Source organism: Hemicordylus capensis, chromosome 5, assembly GCF_027244095.1.
Source record: "Hemicordylus capensis ecotype Gifberg chromosome 5, rHemCap1.1.pri, whole genome shotgun sequence".
Taxonomy (NCBI): domain Eukaryota; kingdom Metazoa; phylum Chordata; class Lepidosauria; order Squamata; family Cordylidae; genus Hemicordylus; species Hemicordylus capensis.
The window spans coordinates 58,495,007-58,510,334 of NC_069661.1; the positions used below are offsets into that span (position 1 = coordinate 58,495,007).

The window sequence follows — 15,328 nt, forward strand, 5'->3', positions numbered from 1 at the left end:
GGAAGAATTCTAGGAGGCTTGTACTGTAATTCTGAATATGCCTGCAAATAAAACATGCTTGCAATGAGTGCTTTTAAATATGTATGGTTAGGATCAGTTTTAGATGAAAAATTCTGAAGAATTTTTGAAGAAAATTCTGCACCTATTTTAGAGTTCTGCTTTCTTTAGCAATAGTGAGGTCTCCGTAGCGAAATCCCAAGTTCTGCTGTTATAATTTACACCTAGTTGGGATAGTTAGCAGAGACATCGGGCCAGGAGAAGGAGAGGAAAGCAGTGAAGGGGGGGTTGGCATTTTAAAATCTCCTCTCTGGGCCCACTCCAACTTTGCTACGCCCTTGGAGAGGAGGGAGGGACCGTCAAACTTCCCTCCCCTCCTTCCCGTTTATAAAGGGACTGCGAGTGCCTCGGGAGTCGGGACTGAGCAGACAGCCATCTCGCGGACCTTGCTCGAACCTGCGGCTCTTTTGCGCCTGCTTCAAGGTACCCGTTTCACTTCCCTCTCGTGCCCTGCTGCCTTTCATGTCTGTCTGGCTGCCGGAGGGGGCAAAACGCCGCTGCCGCGGTCTCCCGCGTTGTGCCACAAACAGCGAGCGTCTCCTACCGCAACCAAGTGCCCTCATTATTTTTATATACATTGTTTTTTTAAAATCTAAGCGAAAGTAAAACAGGCGGAGGAGGAAGAGGAAGGAAGGGTGTTGGTCGCCTGGAAAAGCGCTTTCGTAGACGTCTGGGGAGTTCTCGGTTCACCCCAGCCAGAGTTAGGAGGACGGGCTGTTCTGTTCCCTGGCTTTGAATTGGCTGCCGCCAACCCGCCAAGACTTTCACAGGTGCAAACAGGTGGGAGGGAGACCCTTGTGAAGGCTCTTCTCTGCCTGCAGGCTGGCTGGGAAAACTGACGGTAGCTGTTGAGGAACATGCCATTTTGCCGAGACTTTGGCGGCTGTGCTCTATTGCTTAAATTGCCTCTCCAGCCAGCGTAGCATACATGGGTCATCGCCCCTCTTCCTGCTCCCGCGCTTTAAGCCTTGTGAGGTAAGTTCGGGTGAGAGACAGTGTCAACGGCTGAGCTTCATGGCAGAGTGAGGATTTGAACTTGGATCTCTCCCGACCTAGGCGAACACTCTAATCCAGTGGTTCCCAGCCGTGAATGTTGTGGGACTACAACTCCCATCATCCCCAGCACAATGGCCAAAGGGAGTTGTTGTCCAACAACGTAGTTTGAACACTGCTGCTCTAACCCCTAAACCATGCTGGCTATTATTACATAACAACTTCAGCTCAAAACACCTTCAGCACCAACTTATCAGCACACTGATAAGTGTGTGTGAGTGTGCGCGCGCGCATATATGTATATCTGGAATCAATACATTTTTGCTCCTCCCTTCAGGGTAGCTAGCTGCATGAGCCTGTCATATTTCTGAGTTCAACCAGTCTTTCTCTTATACTAGTGTGCTTATTGTTGCAGCTATTGTATAATAAGTAGAGTGTTTAAACTCTCAGGACTTCTGAAGGTATTGTGTAATAGCTGAGGGGTGAAAAACCTCAAACACATTCAGCAACGTTTACAAAATGAAAGCCACTCAGCAATTTTCTATCCTGTGTGTCTGGCCACAACCAATTCTCAATCACTGATGCTAGTTCGAGGCTTGGTCAAAACTTTGTTTAACTGTGCAATTGACAGAGGAACACACACACACACACAAACTTTTCTGCAAATTATTTGCCATTGGCCTGTTTGTTTTTTTGTTTTTGTTTGTTTTCTTCTTTCATATTTAATTTGGATTTGTTGTGATTCTTTAACTTTGTACTTTATTATGTCTTTTATAAACCACCTTGAGGACCTTGTTATGGCCCAAAGGAAGAATAGAAATCCCTAAAATAAACGTACCATCTGCATAGAGTTGTGTGTGCATGTGCGTACATGTGCATGCATGTATGTGTAAGTGTTCTAGAGTCCTGATGTACCCAGATATCACTTAGATAAGCAGCATAATCCTAAACAAGATACTGCATTCATGATCTTATTCCTTAGAAAGTGAGCTTAGAATTGTGTTTGAATTGTAGATATTTTATAAGTAAAACTAGATCAACCTCCATTTAGGATCATATTCAGGGGTGTAGCTATAATTGAGCGGTTCAAAGAACACGGGCCCCCAGCTCCTGAGGGCCCTCCAGCTCCACCCCTCCCTATTTTCTTCATTATCTCCCTCACTTGGGGGGGCCACCAGGGAGAGGGATGAACACGGGTCCCCTCTCCCCTAGCTATGCCCCTGATCATATTTGTATTTAAAATGTGTCTATGCTGCCTTCAATGTGATCCACAAGGTTGCTTACATCAGTGTGAAGTAATAAAGGCTTAGCTTCTAGAGTCCCAGAGAGGACTGAAACTTTAGTGCATGTGTGTGAACACTAATGAAACATTTTAAAAGGGCATCCCCCAACATCACCACAAAAAGGGGACAGCTTTTTACTGGGATCAAGTGAAAATAGGTACCTAATAAATAGGGGACAACTGAAGCATATTCCCTAATACGACTTTTATGTGCAAATTGTAAAGCATATGCTTCAGCTGTCCCCTATTACAATGCTCCATTTTACAGATTTGCAAGGGGGGCTCCATACAGGGAGCATGGTCAGCCAAGTGTCCCCAGACAAATGGTTTGCCCCCACCTGCCCCCATTTCTGTTTCAGAAATCTAATCTGTGGGACACGGCTCACTTATCTATAAATGCACTTTGTCCCTTTTGTGCACCACCTCATTTTTTTCTGATGCCACCACTGCAGATTTAGCTCTGCGAGTAAGAGTGTGAGACTCACCCAAGCCACTCACTTTATCAACAAACATGGAGAGCAGGTATGTGCATCTTTACTTGCAAATAAGTCATATTGAGCTCTGCAAGGCTCCCTCCTGAGGAAGTGTACAGACGGTTGCAGACTGTTTGACACAGTAAAGTAGGTATGGTAATTCTTACACATAGATATCTCTAGTTACATTGGAAAACATGACTAAGCACTAAACAGAATACCAGGAAGAAGTTAAATGAAAGCCTGAGGCTAGTTCTGTGGGTTTACTTAAGAAATAGTTTATTCAAGTGAAGAGTTGTGCAGTAGTTCTTGATTCTCCGATCAATAGACAACAACCCACAGGATGCCAAGTAAGGGCCCTTTGTAGTTGTGCCATGAACCGAAGGTGACCACCTGTGATTATCTTGTTGCATTTTACTGTTGCTTTTATTGTAAGCTATCTCTAGCAGCAGTGTGCTGAATGGGTAGCAGAAAAATATTTTAAATTAATAAAAAATAAACACTATCACTGTGCTAGTAAGACTTGGGTTGAGCCCCAGATGATTCAGAGGATAAGTCTACATGCAGGGGCAGAGCCACCATTGGGTGAATGGGTGCAAAGAACTCGGGCTGGCACCTATCAGGGGCTGCAAGCATGGCCCCAGACACACACCCCGCGTCTGACATCAGACGCGGGGGGCGTTATTTCAGTCCCAAATGGGGCCGCGCGGCCCCATCTGAAGCCGAAATTGGCCTGTGCTGCGTTGACAGCATGGCCGGAGTGACACTCCCTGCCTTAAAGGCAGGGAGACCTGCTCCTGGTCTCGCTGCCAACACAGCAGAGCCGATCAGTCTCCCTTCCAAACAGGCCCCATTTAGGATAAATCAGCCCACACTGCATTGGCAGTGCGGCCGGAACGGCTCTCTCTGCCTTTAAGGCAGGCAGAGTCACTCCGGACCACGCTGCCCAATGCAGTGTGGGCCGATCTCCCTTCCAAACAGGGCCGCGTGGCCCTCTTTGGGAGGGAGACCACGTCTCCTGCGTCTGATGCAGGGGGCGGGGCCAGGGGGCTGCGGCGGCGGCTGCACACGGGCTGCCGCCAGCCTCCTTATGTTGCTGTCTACAAGATAACTTTGATTAAGGTATAAGAGGCTTCTGCTTGGTTAGTAACTAAGGAAGGAAGGAACAGTACCACTCATGAACTGGGAGACGGAATGGCTTCCACACTCATTTTCCTTAATGCTATTAGGAGCATAGGAAGCTGCCATATACTGAGTCAGACCACTGATCCATCTAGCTCAGTATTGTCTACATTGGCTGTCAGCAGCTTTTCCTAGGTTTCAGGCAGGAGTCCTTCCCATCCCTACTTGAAGATGCCAGGGACATGAACCCAGGACCCTCTGCATGCAAACCAGATGCTCTACCACTGAGCTAAGCTAGGGCCCCATACTGTAGATTTTAAAACATTAAATCCAGAGCATGGGAATTCTATTGGGAAGTAGGCTTGCTGTTTCTATCTTGTGAGAGGGGAGTACACAAGACACAGCAGAAAACTTTCACTGTATGAAATGCATAGGCGTGTATTGAATTCAGAGAGATGTTGGCTAAAAAGCAGTTCCTTCAGCTATCTAATGAGCGGAGAAAGGCAGAAAAAGATATCACTATTCCAGGAACAAATTGCATGGTCACAACGTATATGTAATTGTGAGCCAGTTCCTGGCACTAACCATAGAGTAAAAGAGGAAGTTTACTTTCCTAATGGAAATTGCTTTCCACTAATAAATTGAATAGCTTTCCACTAGTGAAGCCAAGTTCTACCTAGAAGAGGAAGTCCTAAAAGGTTTGCTGTTTCATATTCACAATGCTCCTTATCTCCCCTGGTTCTTTTCTGTTTGCACCTTGACAAGTGAATTTACATTTCATCACTAGTTGTTCTTTATTCATTTCCCAACCTGCTATTCCTTTCTTCCTATAATATAAAAGCAATGGCTTTAAATTTTTAAAAAGCTGTTTTGCTTATGATCATTGGCTGATATTCTGGCCAAATTACTCAATGGAAATCCCACTGAAATTAATAAAACAAGTCTAGTCATGACTAACTTGTCCTATATTGATGGGGCTTCCACCAAGTAATTCAGTTAGGATGGGAAACTGCAAGCTTATGATTAGGGTATTTGATAGCTTTATAGTTATGAATCCATACATTAATCCCCTACTAGTCATTTGACAAAATACTAATGCAAAGTTGTTAGCTATAATTATAATCTGAATCCTCATCCAAAAAATAATCCATGAATCACCGAGTTGTAGAAAATAAGAGAGGCCCCTGCAACCATTGCCACCACATATAACCAGTGTTCCTTCTAACAGAGATTCCCAGATGTTGTTGACTACAACTCCGAGCATCACGAGCTGCAATGGCCTTTGGCTGGGGATTCTGGGAGTTGTAGTCAACAACATCTGGGAATTTCTGTTAGAGGAAACACTGTATATAACCAGTAAAAATGTAATGTAGATTTTTATTATTAATAATAATAATTTACACAGACAGGTGTTATTGACTGGTTTGTTTTATCCAGACATCGAGTCCTTCCCAAGGACCTGGGATGGCTGAATTTTATTGTCAATGTTGTTGCAGTTGTTATAGATATCGTTGCAGAATATAGGCTGTTCCCAGTAAAGCTGCTTTTTGTAATTGGCTGATGGTTATTTCTGTGGCCCCTATGGTGTTGAAGTGCTGTTCAAATTGTTTTGGAATTGCATCTAGGGCGCCAATTACCACTGGAATGATTTGGGTCTTTTTCTGCCACAGCCTTTCAATTTCAATTTGTAGATCTTTGTATTATTTTTTCTATTTCTTTTTCTTCTATTCTGCTATCCCCTGGTATTGCTATGTCGATTATTTTAACTTGTTGTTCATTCTTCTTGAATACAATTATATCTGGTGTATTGTGTGGCAGATGTTTGTCTGTTTGTAGTCGGAAGTCCCATAATATTTTTGCATCTTCATTTTCTACCACTTTTTCAATTTGATGGTCCCACCAATTTTTGGCTACAGGTAGCTTGTATTTTTTGCAGATGTTCCAGTGTATCATCCCTGCTACCTTGTCATGCCTTTGTTTGTAGTCAGTCTGTGTGATCTTTTTACAACAGCTGATGAGGTGGTCCGCGTTTTCATCTGCTTCTTTACAAAGGCGACACTTGCTGTTTGTTGTTGACTTTTCTACTTTGGCTCCTTTTGCATTTGTTCTTAGTGCCTGTTCTTGTGCAGCCAGTATTAAACCCTCTGTTTCTTTCTTCAAGTTGCCATTCTTAAGCCATTGCCAGGTCTTGGTGATGTCTGATTTTCCAGTTATATTGTGCAAATATTGACCATGTAGTGGCTTATTTTTTTGCTCGGTTCTTGACTTGTTCTTTCTTGTAGGCCTGCTTTCTTTCATTGGTGTTGAATAGTTTCTCATTATTGACCATTTGAAGTACATCTTCTTCACTGTCCTTTATATATTCTTCAAGGCCTCGTTTCTCCTCCTCTACTGTTTGATGGACTTGCAGCATTCCTCTTCCACCTGAGCTGCGAGGGAGCTATAGCCTATCTACATCACTGTTGGGGTGCAGAGCATGATTGATGGTCATTATTTTCCTGCAGTGTATCTGATAACAGGTATAGCCCAGGTGTTTATGGCTTGTATGGTGTTCCCGCCATTGAGTTTGGACTTGAGGATTTTTCTAACTCTCCTGATATATTCACTTCCAATTTTTCTTTTAACTTCAGTGTGTGCGATGTTATCAGCCTGGAGAATGCCCAAGTATTTGTAAGGTTCTTTCTCTTCCAGGTTCTTGATGTTGCTTCCATTGGGCAGTTCTATTCCTTCTGTTTTTGTTGTTTTCCCTCTGTTCAGTATTAATGCAGCACACTTTTCTAGTCCAAAAACTAGACCTGTCCAGTATGGTTGGACCTCTGGCATAGCTCTCACCTTCCTCAGAGCACACCACGCCAAGGTAGTGCCTCACTGGGGGTACATTATTATTATTATTATTATCATTTTCATCAAGCATTACATTTTAACTGGTTATATGTGGTGGCAATGCTTGCAGATGTCTCTCTTCTTTTTCCCAACTCTGCTTCATGGTTTATTTTTTGTGATGCCTTCCCACAGACCCCCTTTCCTAGATTTAGGCCCCCACCCCAAATTATAATTTTTGAGAATACCATTGTTGACATGCAAGTGGGGAAATAGTTTGATCTAAATACCATGTCAAACTACCTATTCTAGCTGTGTGCATGTGGACAAACAGACTGATGACATTTTTGTGTGGAATGGAAATGGATTTGTACTTTTTCTTCTGGGTTAAATTATCTAACACTAATCATCTATTGCAGATAAATCATTTCAGTGGTAGCTGTATAACATGCTTTCCAGGTTGCAAAGAGAAAAGTTATGAAAAGGGAAATATTATAACATGTTTGTCACGCATGTATCAGTTCCTGATATCTCTTGGCTTTGGAATTGGTATTTCTGGGGATTTGTTTACAGCATCTGAGTCTAGATTTTTTACAGGATAAACAGATCTTCTATCACCTTTTCATTTCTTCAATTATATGAAGTTTTAACTTGTTTTGAACAAACATGCATGTTTTAATAGAATTATTTTGCTAAGAAGTGGTGATGGATGCACACAGATCAAAGCTGAATTTTAAAATGCCATCTTATTTTCAGCATTATTAAAAATGACATTTCTTCTGAACTTAAAACATAGAACTATAGGCCAGTCAGTGATCAGTTTTAAGAGGCCTATAATACATTGCCTTTAAAAATCACAATACCTGTCATTTTAAAGAAAGTGTATCCTTGCAGTAAGAGATAAATGTCAGTTTCACACAACACCTAAACCTTGAGATGAAAGTAGGCATAATCTTATTCTTAGGGCACCAACTATTCATTCCTAGGGAATTTCCCCCCCTATAAATCAAAATAACTGTCCATAGACTTTGTAGTTCATATTAAAGCATTTAGTTCAGAATAGCTAGGATAAAGTCCATCATGTTGACTGGTGGAGTATATGGCGAGGGAGTGCATGCATTGAGCCTGGGGAGTGCATTGCAGTGAGCCCGGGGCAAGAGGGGAACAAATCAGAAACACATTGCAGTTATTTGAGGTCTGCCTGAAGAGCCACTGAGGAATTTTCTGTATAGCAATGTTGGCCTCAAGTGCAGTACTTTGACACTTGCTCAGAAGAACTTGTATTAAAGCCCCAGCTCCTTCCTCTGCAGCAAAGGGCCTCTCTGCATGGGAGCCCATAACCGCATCTCCAGGTTTGGCCCTAGGAAAAGTTTGGTTTCCATGCCATCCTAGCCAAGGAATGCGGAACCCCAACTTTAACTTCAGCCATGCTGGCTACTCATTTTCTGGGTTGATTTACTAGCCCATGCAGATGACCAGCAAATGACTAGCCCATGCTGCTTTGGGGATACTATAGGAAAGAGTTTCCAGTGTATTATGGGGCTGGTGCATGGACTGCCCAAGAATTGGTGCCCGTCTAGGTCAGCCTAGTGGACGGACCATTCCTGAACATTTCCTTCCTGGCTGAAGTGCAGCTGGCAAGGTTGGAGCTTCTCCCTAGCTCAACACAGATTTCAGACAAGGAATGCCTTATTTCAATACCCTTATTGAGTCTTGGCCCTAGACCAGTACCAAAGAATGCCCAAAAGATTCCTGGCCTTCTATAAGGCCAGGAGATAGGATGCCTCTATAGGGCAGCAGCCCACATGGCTGCATCAGATCCTCATAGGAGTAAAAGGTAGCCATTCAAACATATGGAACAAAGTAAAAGAGTGCATTCAGTGACACCAGTGGAGTCAGTGCTAATCTGCCTCTACTAGCTGGCAAAAGGTCCATCATTATGACAAGTGGTGTATGTGGTGAGGGGTTGCTTGTATATTGTAGCAAGTCTGGGGCAACAGGAGGCAGAATACAGATACAGATTGCACTCCTTGTGTGAGGTAAAGATAATGTCTTGTCCCTTCTCAGTTGTTGCCTGTTGCATACACTTTTCTCCATTTCTGATTGGATATTCTTTGAATTGGCACACAGAATTCCCAAAAAGCTATTGAAGACTGAACTGACCCTTAGCCACAGAACCCTACATTATGCGTTTATTGGTACAGCTCTGTGCTGGGTCCCATTACTTTTTCTTTTTCTTTTACCCTCTTTTATAGACCCAAGAGGCCCTCATAGTCTCTTACAACAGTGTTCTAAATGAAATCATATTAAAATAACAATAAAACCATAAAAGATTCAACAAAAGCAGAACAGCTATCTAAGAATATCAGTTATGCTGATTCTTGGTGTAATGCTACAAGGTCTCACTGCAGGAGGCACATTGCGAGTTGTGCAAATGCAGCCTGTTGCACTACTGCAACATTAGTCTGGAACACAAGCTCTTGATTTAGTAGAACTAGCGAGTACAAAATTCTTCCACTAGTGCGGAGTTAGGCTGGATGTCAGACATCTATATATTTAATTCTCCTAAACGTACCCATCGTTAATCCCATGTGTGGCAGCTTTGTGAGAGCAGCTGTCTGGGGATAGCGACCGGGACGGGAGACAATGGTGGTGGTGGTGGGCTGGCCGGGCTGGGAGGAATGGGTGGGAGGAGGTGACAGGCCAGCTTTCTGGCTGGCCCACAAGCCAGAAAGCCTGTGGTTGGAGGGAGCAGGTGGCAGGGGGAGGGCGAGTGTCACCAGCCAGAAAGCTGGGCATGCTGGCATGGTGGTGGGGTACAGTGGCGGTGGGTGGGCTGGCTGGAGGTGCAGATGCTCTTAATAGTTCTTAATAATGCTGACCAATATGTTACACAATGCTATGAGGACAGAAGAAGGACTTCTTCCTCGGCTCGGCAGAAGGGGAGGGAGGAACATTTTTCTCTTCTATTCCCATTTCTAAAAGGCCTTTTTTGCCTGCAGAAATGTGTCTCTGAGGGTCATGCAGCCCTCAGGGATATATTACTGGAAGCAAAAGGGGCTTTTAGAAGGAGAAAAGAAGTAAAAATTGCTCCTCTCTCCCCCTCTGCCTGTGCTGGGCTGTGGAAGAAGCCTTCAGTGTACCTGTTTTCCAGCCCTTCCAGTCATTTGCCAGAAGGAGATGTACTATATAATTAAGCTGTCATCCTTGCCGATAGCTTATTACCAACAGGTAATAAGAAATGTGTGTCATTACAATCTACTGTACTGTATTTCATGCTGCAAGAGATTAGATACATTTTCAATGACAGCATAGAGTGATCACTTAGAGATTGTTGCCATTATGGACATTATAAATCATAATCTACAGTTTAATAGTTTAACAATTATCTACAGTGCCAATGCTGAAAATTACTAGCAATGAATAGACCAGCTTTTCTCACTGGTGAAGAGTGGGCGTTAACCAGCTGTATTGTAAGAAATCTCTAAGGAATGGTAGGAGAAGTGGTTTATATGTAATGGGTTTGATGTTCAATTACTATGAATATGCCTATCAAATGAGTCTGCCTTAAAGGTATGCCTGATCAGGGTCTGAGATTCGACAGAAGAGTGTTCCTGCTCCTTAAATGGTCAGTGTGTGTGTGTGTGTGCATGTGTGTGTGTGTTTAATGGAACTGTTAGATCTCTGTAAAGTGTGCTGTAAAGTCAGTGTCGTCTCCTGGCGACCACAGAGCCTTGTTGTTTTCTTTGGTAGAATACAGGAAGGGTTTACCATTGCCTCCTCCTGCACAGTATGAGATGATGCCTTTCAGCATCTTCCTATATTGCTGCTGCCCGATATAGTACCAGCGGGGATTCGAACAGGAAACCTTCTGCTTGTTAGTCAAGTATTTCCCCACTGTGCCACTTAAGGTGACTAGATCTCTATACCCAGAGACTATTCTGTTGGGAAAGTCCTCAGACTCTGGGAGTTGGGAATTGGGAAAGTCCTCAGACTCTGGGGAAGGGACATATTCCACCCAGCCCTTCTAAGGTAGCGGGGTGTGTGTGTGTGTGTGTGTGTGTGTATGTGTGTGTGTGGTGGGGGTGGAGAACAAAAGAAGCAGCTTCTCTCTGTCTCAAGATAGGCAGCAGTCTTGAGACAGAGAGAGAGCTGAAGGCACTTGGGATGCAAGGATGTCTTTCTCTGGAAATATATGACAAATATTTATATACTGTTTTTTTCAACCAAAGTTCCCAAAGTGGTTTACATAGATATAAATAAATAAAATGGCTTCCTGTCCCTAAAGGCCTCACAATCTAAAAAAAGAAACATCAGATAGACACCAGCAACAGCCACTGGAGGAATGCTGTGCTGGGGCTGGTTAGGGCTGTTAGTGTTCTCTCTAATTTTTTTCATCTGTGTGCGGAATGAGTATTGTTCTGGGTGGGAGTATCAAGGCAGTGTGTGCACACATGCATTCAGAATGGGGCCTTCCTGATTCAGCCTGAGCGAGATCTAAAATTAACTGAGCGGACATCAAAAAACTTGTGAGTGCAGGCATGTGGGCACGCCTTAGAGAGAACACTGGTTGCTCTCCCCCTGCTGAATAAAGAGACTCACCACTTTCAAAAGGTGCCCCTTTGCTCCACACGAGCAGCCCAACACGGGTAGGGCTGTGCCAGCCTGGGTAGGGCTCATGTGAACAGCTTCACTGTGTGTTTGTTACTTTTACAATCTGTAGAATGCAAGTAACATGACTCTAAAATGCTATTTAGTCTTGAATGTTCACTTATGAATCTTTGTATAGTACAGGAGCAGAACCATTTTATGATCAGGTCACCAATGTACATTTTAAATTTCCAGTGCATGAAATGCTATTCCCTTCTGAAAAAACAAAATAAAAAACAAATTTAGTTTCACTGGGGATTATGGATTATTTTGGATGGTGAGACCCCTATGACTAATCAAATGGGATTCCTTCTCCTATCTGCCAGAATGTTAGTGATTCCAAAATCACTGAGTCATAGGAACATAGGAAGCTGCCTTATACCATGTCAGGCCATTGGTCCGACTGGCAACAGCTTCGCTAAGGTTAGAGGCAGGAATTTCTCTCAGCCCTATTTGGGAGAAGCCAGGGAGGGAGCTTGGAGCCTTCTGCATGAAAGCATGAAGATGTGCTCTTCCCAGAGTAGCCCCATCTCCTACGGGGAATATCTTACAGCGCATACATGTAATCTCCAATTCAAATGCAAACCAGGACAGACCCTGCTTAGCAAAGGGGACACTTCATGCTTGCTACCACAAGGCCAGCTCTTTTCTCCTGAGGAGAGGTAATAAATCTATCAGTGGTTTAAATACTTTTACTATTTCTAAATAGGCAAAGCTCTAAATAATTCAAAGCTTTAAATGAACAAAATCATGAGGCAAGTAGATACATGATTAACAGCGCAATTCTGTCGTTTACATGGTAGCAAGTCCCACTGTGCAAGTATATTCAGGATTGCAGCCATAGGTAAAGGAACCTTATGAATAAAATTTGAAAACTAATAAAATATTTATTTAACTTAGTCTCAGATTAACCAGGGTGCTTTGCAGATTAGACCCTGCAATGGGGTCACGTTGTATCTCGGAAGTGTGCTTCCACATGACCTGCATTGTGACACCGCAGTCCCTACGTGGACAGCAGGGTACTGTTCACATTATCAATGCCTTGCGTCGAATTTAATTGCTGCGATACAGAGCTATGACGTTGTCTATCTGTAAGGAAATTGATAAATCATGACGTTGTCTATGGTGTAAGGAAATTGCTGTTTTTTCAGGTTGTTAGTTTCCACTGCTCCCCCTGCTGTTTATGTTTCAAATGCAGCTTGCCTGAACGGAGGGATTTTGCTGCTGTCAAGCAGCTAGTCTGGAAAGCACCCAGGAATAACTAACAGGTTTAAACTTTATGAAGAGGAAAACAAAGTTGTAGATGAAAATAAAAACCTCTACATTGTAACCTAGCCAGGATTTATGACTACCGTACTACATTCAACAAGTGATAATTACATATATATACACACACACACACACACACACACACACACATACATACATGAAACCGCTGGGTGAGGTCATCAGGAGATTTGATGCTGGGTGTTATCAGTATGCCGATGACACCCAAATCTACTTCTCTCTTTCATCTGCTTCATCAGGAAATGGCGTTCATTCCCCAAATACCTGCCTACAGGCAGTAATGGGCTGGATGAGGGATAACAAATTGAAGCTGAATCCAAGCAAGACGGAGGTGCTCATTGTAGGGGCTCAGAATCTGAGGGATGAGTTAGATCTCCCTGTGCTGGATGGGGTTACACTCCCCTGGAAGGAGCAGGTATATAGCTTGGGGGTACTCCTGGATCCAGGCCTCACTCTGGTATTTCAGGTGGAGGCTGTGGCCAGGAGTGCTTTTTATCAGCTTAGGCTGATTCGACAGCTGCGTCCATTCCTAGAGGAGGATGACCTCAGAACAGTGGTGTACCAGCTGGTAACCTCCAGGCTTGACTACTGTAATGTGCTCTATGTGGGGCTGCCTTTGTATGTAGTTCGGAAACTTCAGTTAGTTCAGAATGCGGCAGCAAGCCTGGTCTCTGGGGCAACCCGGAGAGACCATATTATGCTGTTTTGAAACAGCTCCACTGGCTGCCGATATGTTTCCAAGCAAAATACAAAGTGCTGGTTATTACCTTGAAAGCCCTGAATGGCTTAGGTCCAGGTTACCTTAGAGAGCGCCTTCTTCTGTCTTATCCCCACCGCACGCTAAGATCATCTGAGGAGGTCCGGCTCCAGGTGCCACCAGCTCGTCTGGTGGCGACCCAGAGGCAGGCCTTTTCTGTAGCTGCTCCTGGACTGTGGAATGCACTCCCTGCAGACATCCATAATTTGAATCCTTTATTGGAATTTAGGAGAGCCCTAAAGACCTACCTGTTTGGCCTGGCCTTCCAGTGCTCTTTGATGTTTGTGAAGTGCCCTGAGCTATTCAGTAAGCACGGTCTAAAAATCTATCAAACAAATAACTAATACCCTGGGGTTAGTCTCTCTTGATTGTTTCAGAGGTGATTGATTTGGCCATCCCATAGATTGTTCTTTTTAAGGAATAAACATGAAAAATAAACATTCAGTAGCATGGACATCCACAGGACTTTTTCTGGAGGGTGGTGTAGATACACATATAAATAATAGATATTTATATTTATATCTTTGTAAGCCGCTTTGGGAACTTTTGTTGAAAAGCGGCATATAAAATTCATATTTGTGGGGGGCAAAGCCAGAAATCCATTGCCCTCCTCCCTAGGAATATGCCCCATATTATTCAATGGAAACTGGGTCAGTTGGGCTGAGGGACCGATTGCCCCCTCTTCTCCCCCTGGCTGAGTGGGGGAGAGAGAGAAGCAGTTGGATATGAGGAGACTTTTCTGAGAGGGAGGCAAAGCAACATACTTTCTGAGGAATATAATCTGGGGGTCCCTTTGAAGGATGAGAGTCAGCTTCTTATTTCATTCAGAAGGTTGCTTGTTGTGCTGAGCAAGTGGATGTTGATGTCTTCTGGTGGGGACTCTGACATCCTCTGGAATATGAATACTTTGGTTCTTTCTGCCCTACCATGGAATTCATGGAATAAAGAAGAGGACAGCAACTTTAATTAAATTCCCATTTGGAATTCCTATTTTATTTATATTATTCTCTTAAAACATGATAATGTTGTTAAAGCATTTGTATGAATTAGATGCAAATAGAAGCCCAGTAGAGAGGGAAGGGAGAGTCCATCTATCTCCCACCCAGTACTGCCTGGAGTAAGAGACCAAGTGAGTGCTGGGGTTCCTTCTGCTGTTGCCTGCCTGCTTTTGCTTCCCCTGTGGGGCTGCAGCCTCAGGTTAACATCTGTGGGAAGTGTGGGCAGGACTGGGACCAGCCCCTGAGTGACTCAGCTGTTCCTTGGGTCACCTGCTCAGTTTTGGGCTTTATAGGAAGGCTCCCTGTGGTGGTGGGCCCGCCACCGAAGGGACAACACCAAAGGGGGTCGCCCCTTTGGGGGAGCCACTTCGGGGGAGAATGAGGGCGAGGGCTAGAGGGCTTCTGTTTAATTAGTTTTAAGCTGTTTTAGACTTGGGTTGAAATTGCTGTAATGTGTTTGGGTTCATCTGAAGATGGGGGGACAGGGGGTGCCTTCGTTGACTATGGGGCAGCCATTCCGGTGGTGGTGGGGAATAGAAGAAGTAATGTTGGCAGGTCAGTGGGTCGTTCTAGGGGAAGGGTAGTCAGAAATTTAATAGCTGTCTCCCCTTCCGGCTGTCCTGCCAGCTCTTTGACCTCGGGGAGCACTGCCAACAACCCACATAGCTTTTCCCTGCTCCTCTGTAATGCCAGGTCAGTCCAAAATAAATCTGAACTCATCCATGATTTGATCATGGATGAAGGGGCCGACCTGGTATGTATTACCGAGACTTGGTTGGGGGAGGCTAGTGGTCCAGTTTGGTCCCAGCTTCTCCCTCCAGGATATTCTGTAGAGGAGCAGGTGAGGGGACGTGGCCAGGGAGGTGGGGTGGCTGTAAGGATAAGGTCT

The 15,328-nt window shown here is 44.1% G+C and overlaps 1 protein-coding gene across 3 annotated transcripts in view; it reads left to right on the top strand.

Annotated features, from left to right (window-relative positions):
- Positions 1–349: 349 nt before the first annotated feature.
- IL15 (interleukin 15) overlaps positions 350–15,328 on the top strand; it is a 60,624-nt gene continuing 45,645 nt past the window's right edge. Inside the window, exon 1 of one of the 3 annotated variants that reach the window (XM_053256382.1) lies at positions 350–480. The gene's annotated coding sequence lies outside the window, so the exon portion shown is untranslated. Of the gene's footprint in view, positions 481–551; positions 1,033–15,328 lie in introns of those variants that run through there. The other 2 variants (XM_053256381.1, XM_053256383.1) reach the window with 2 other exon arrangements.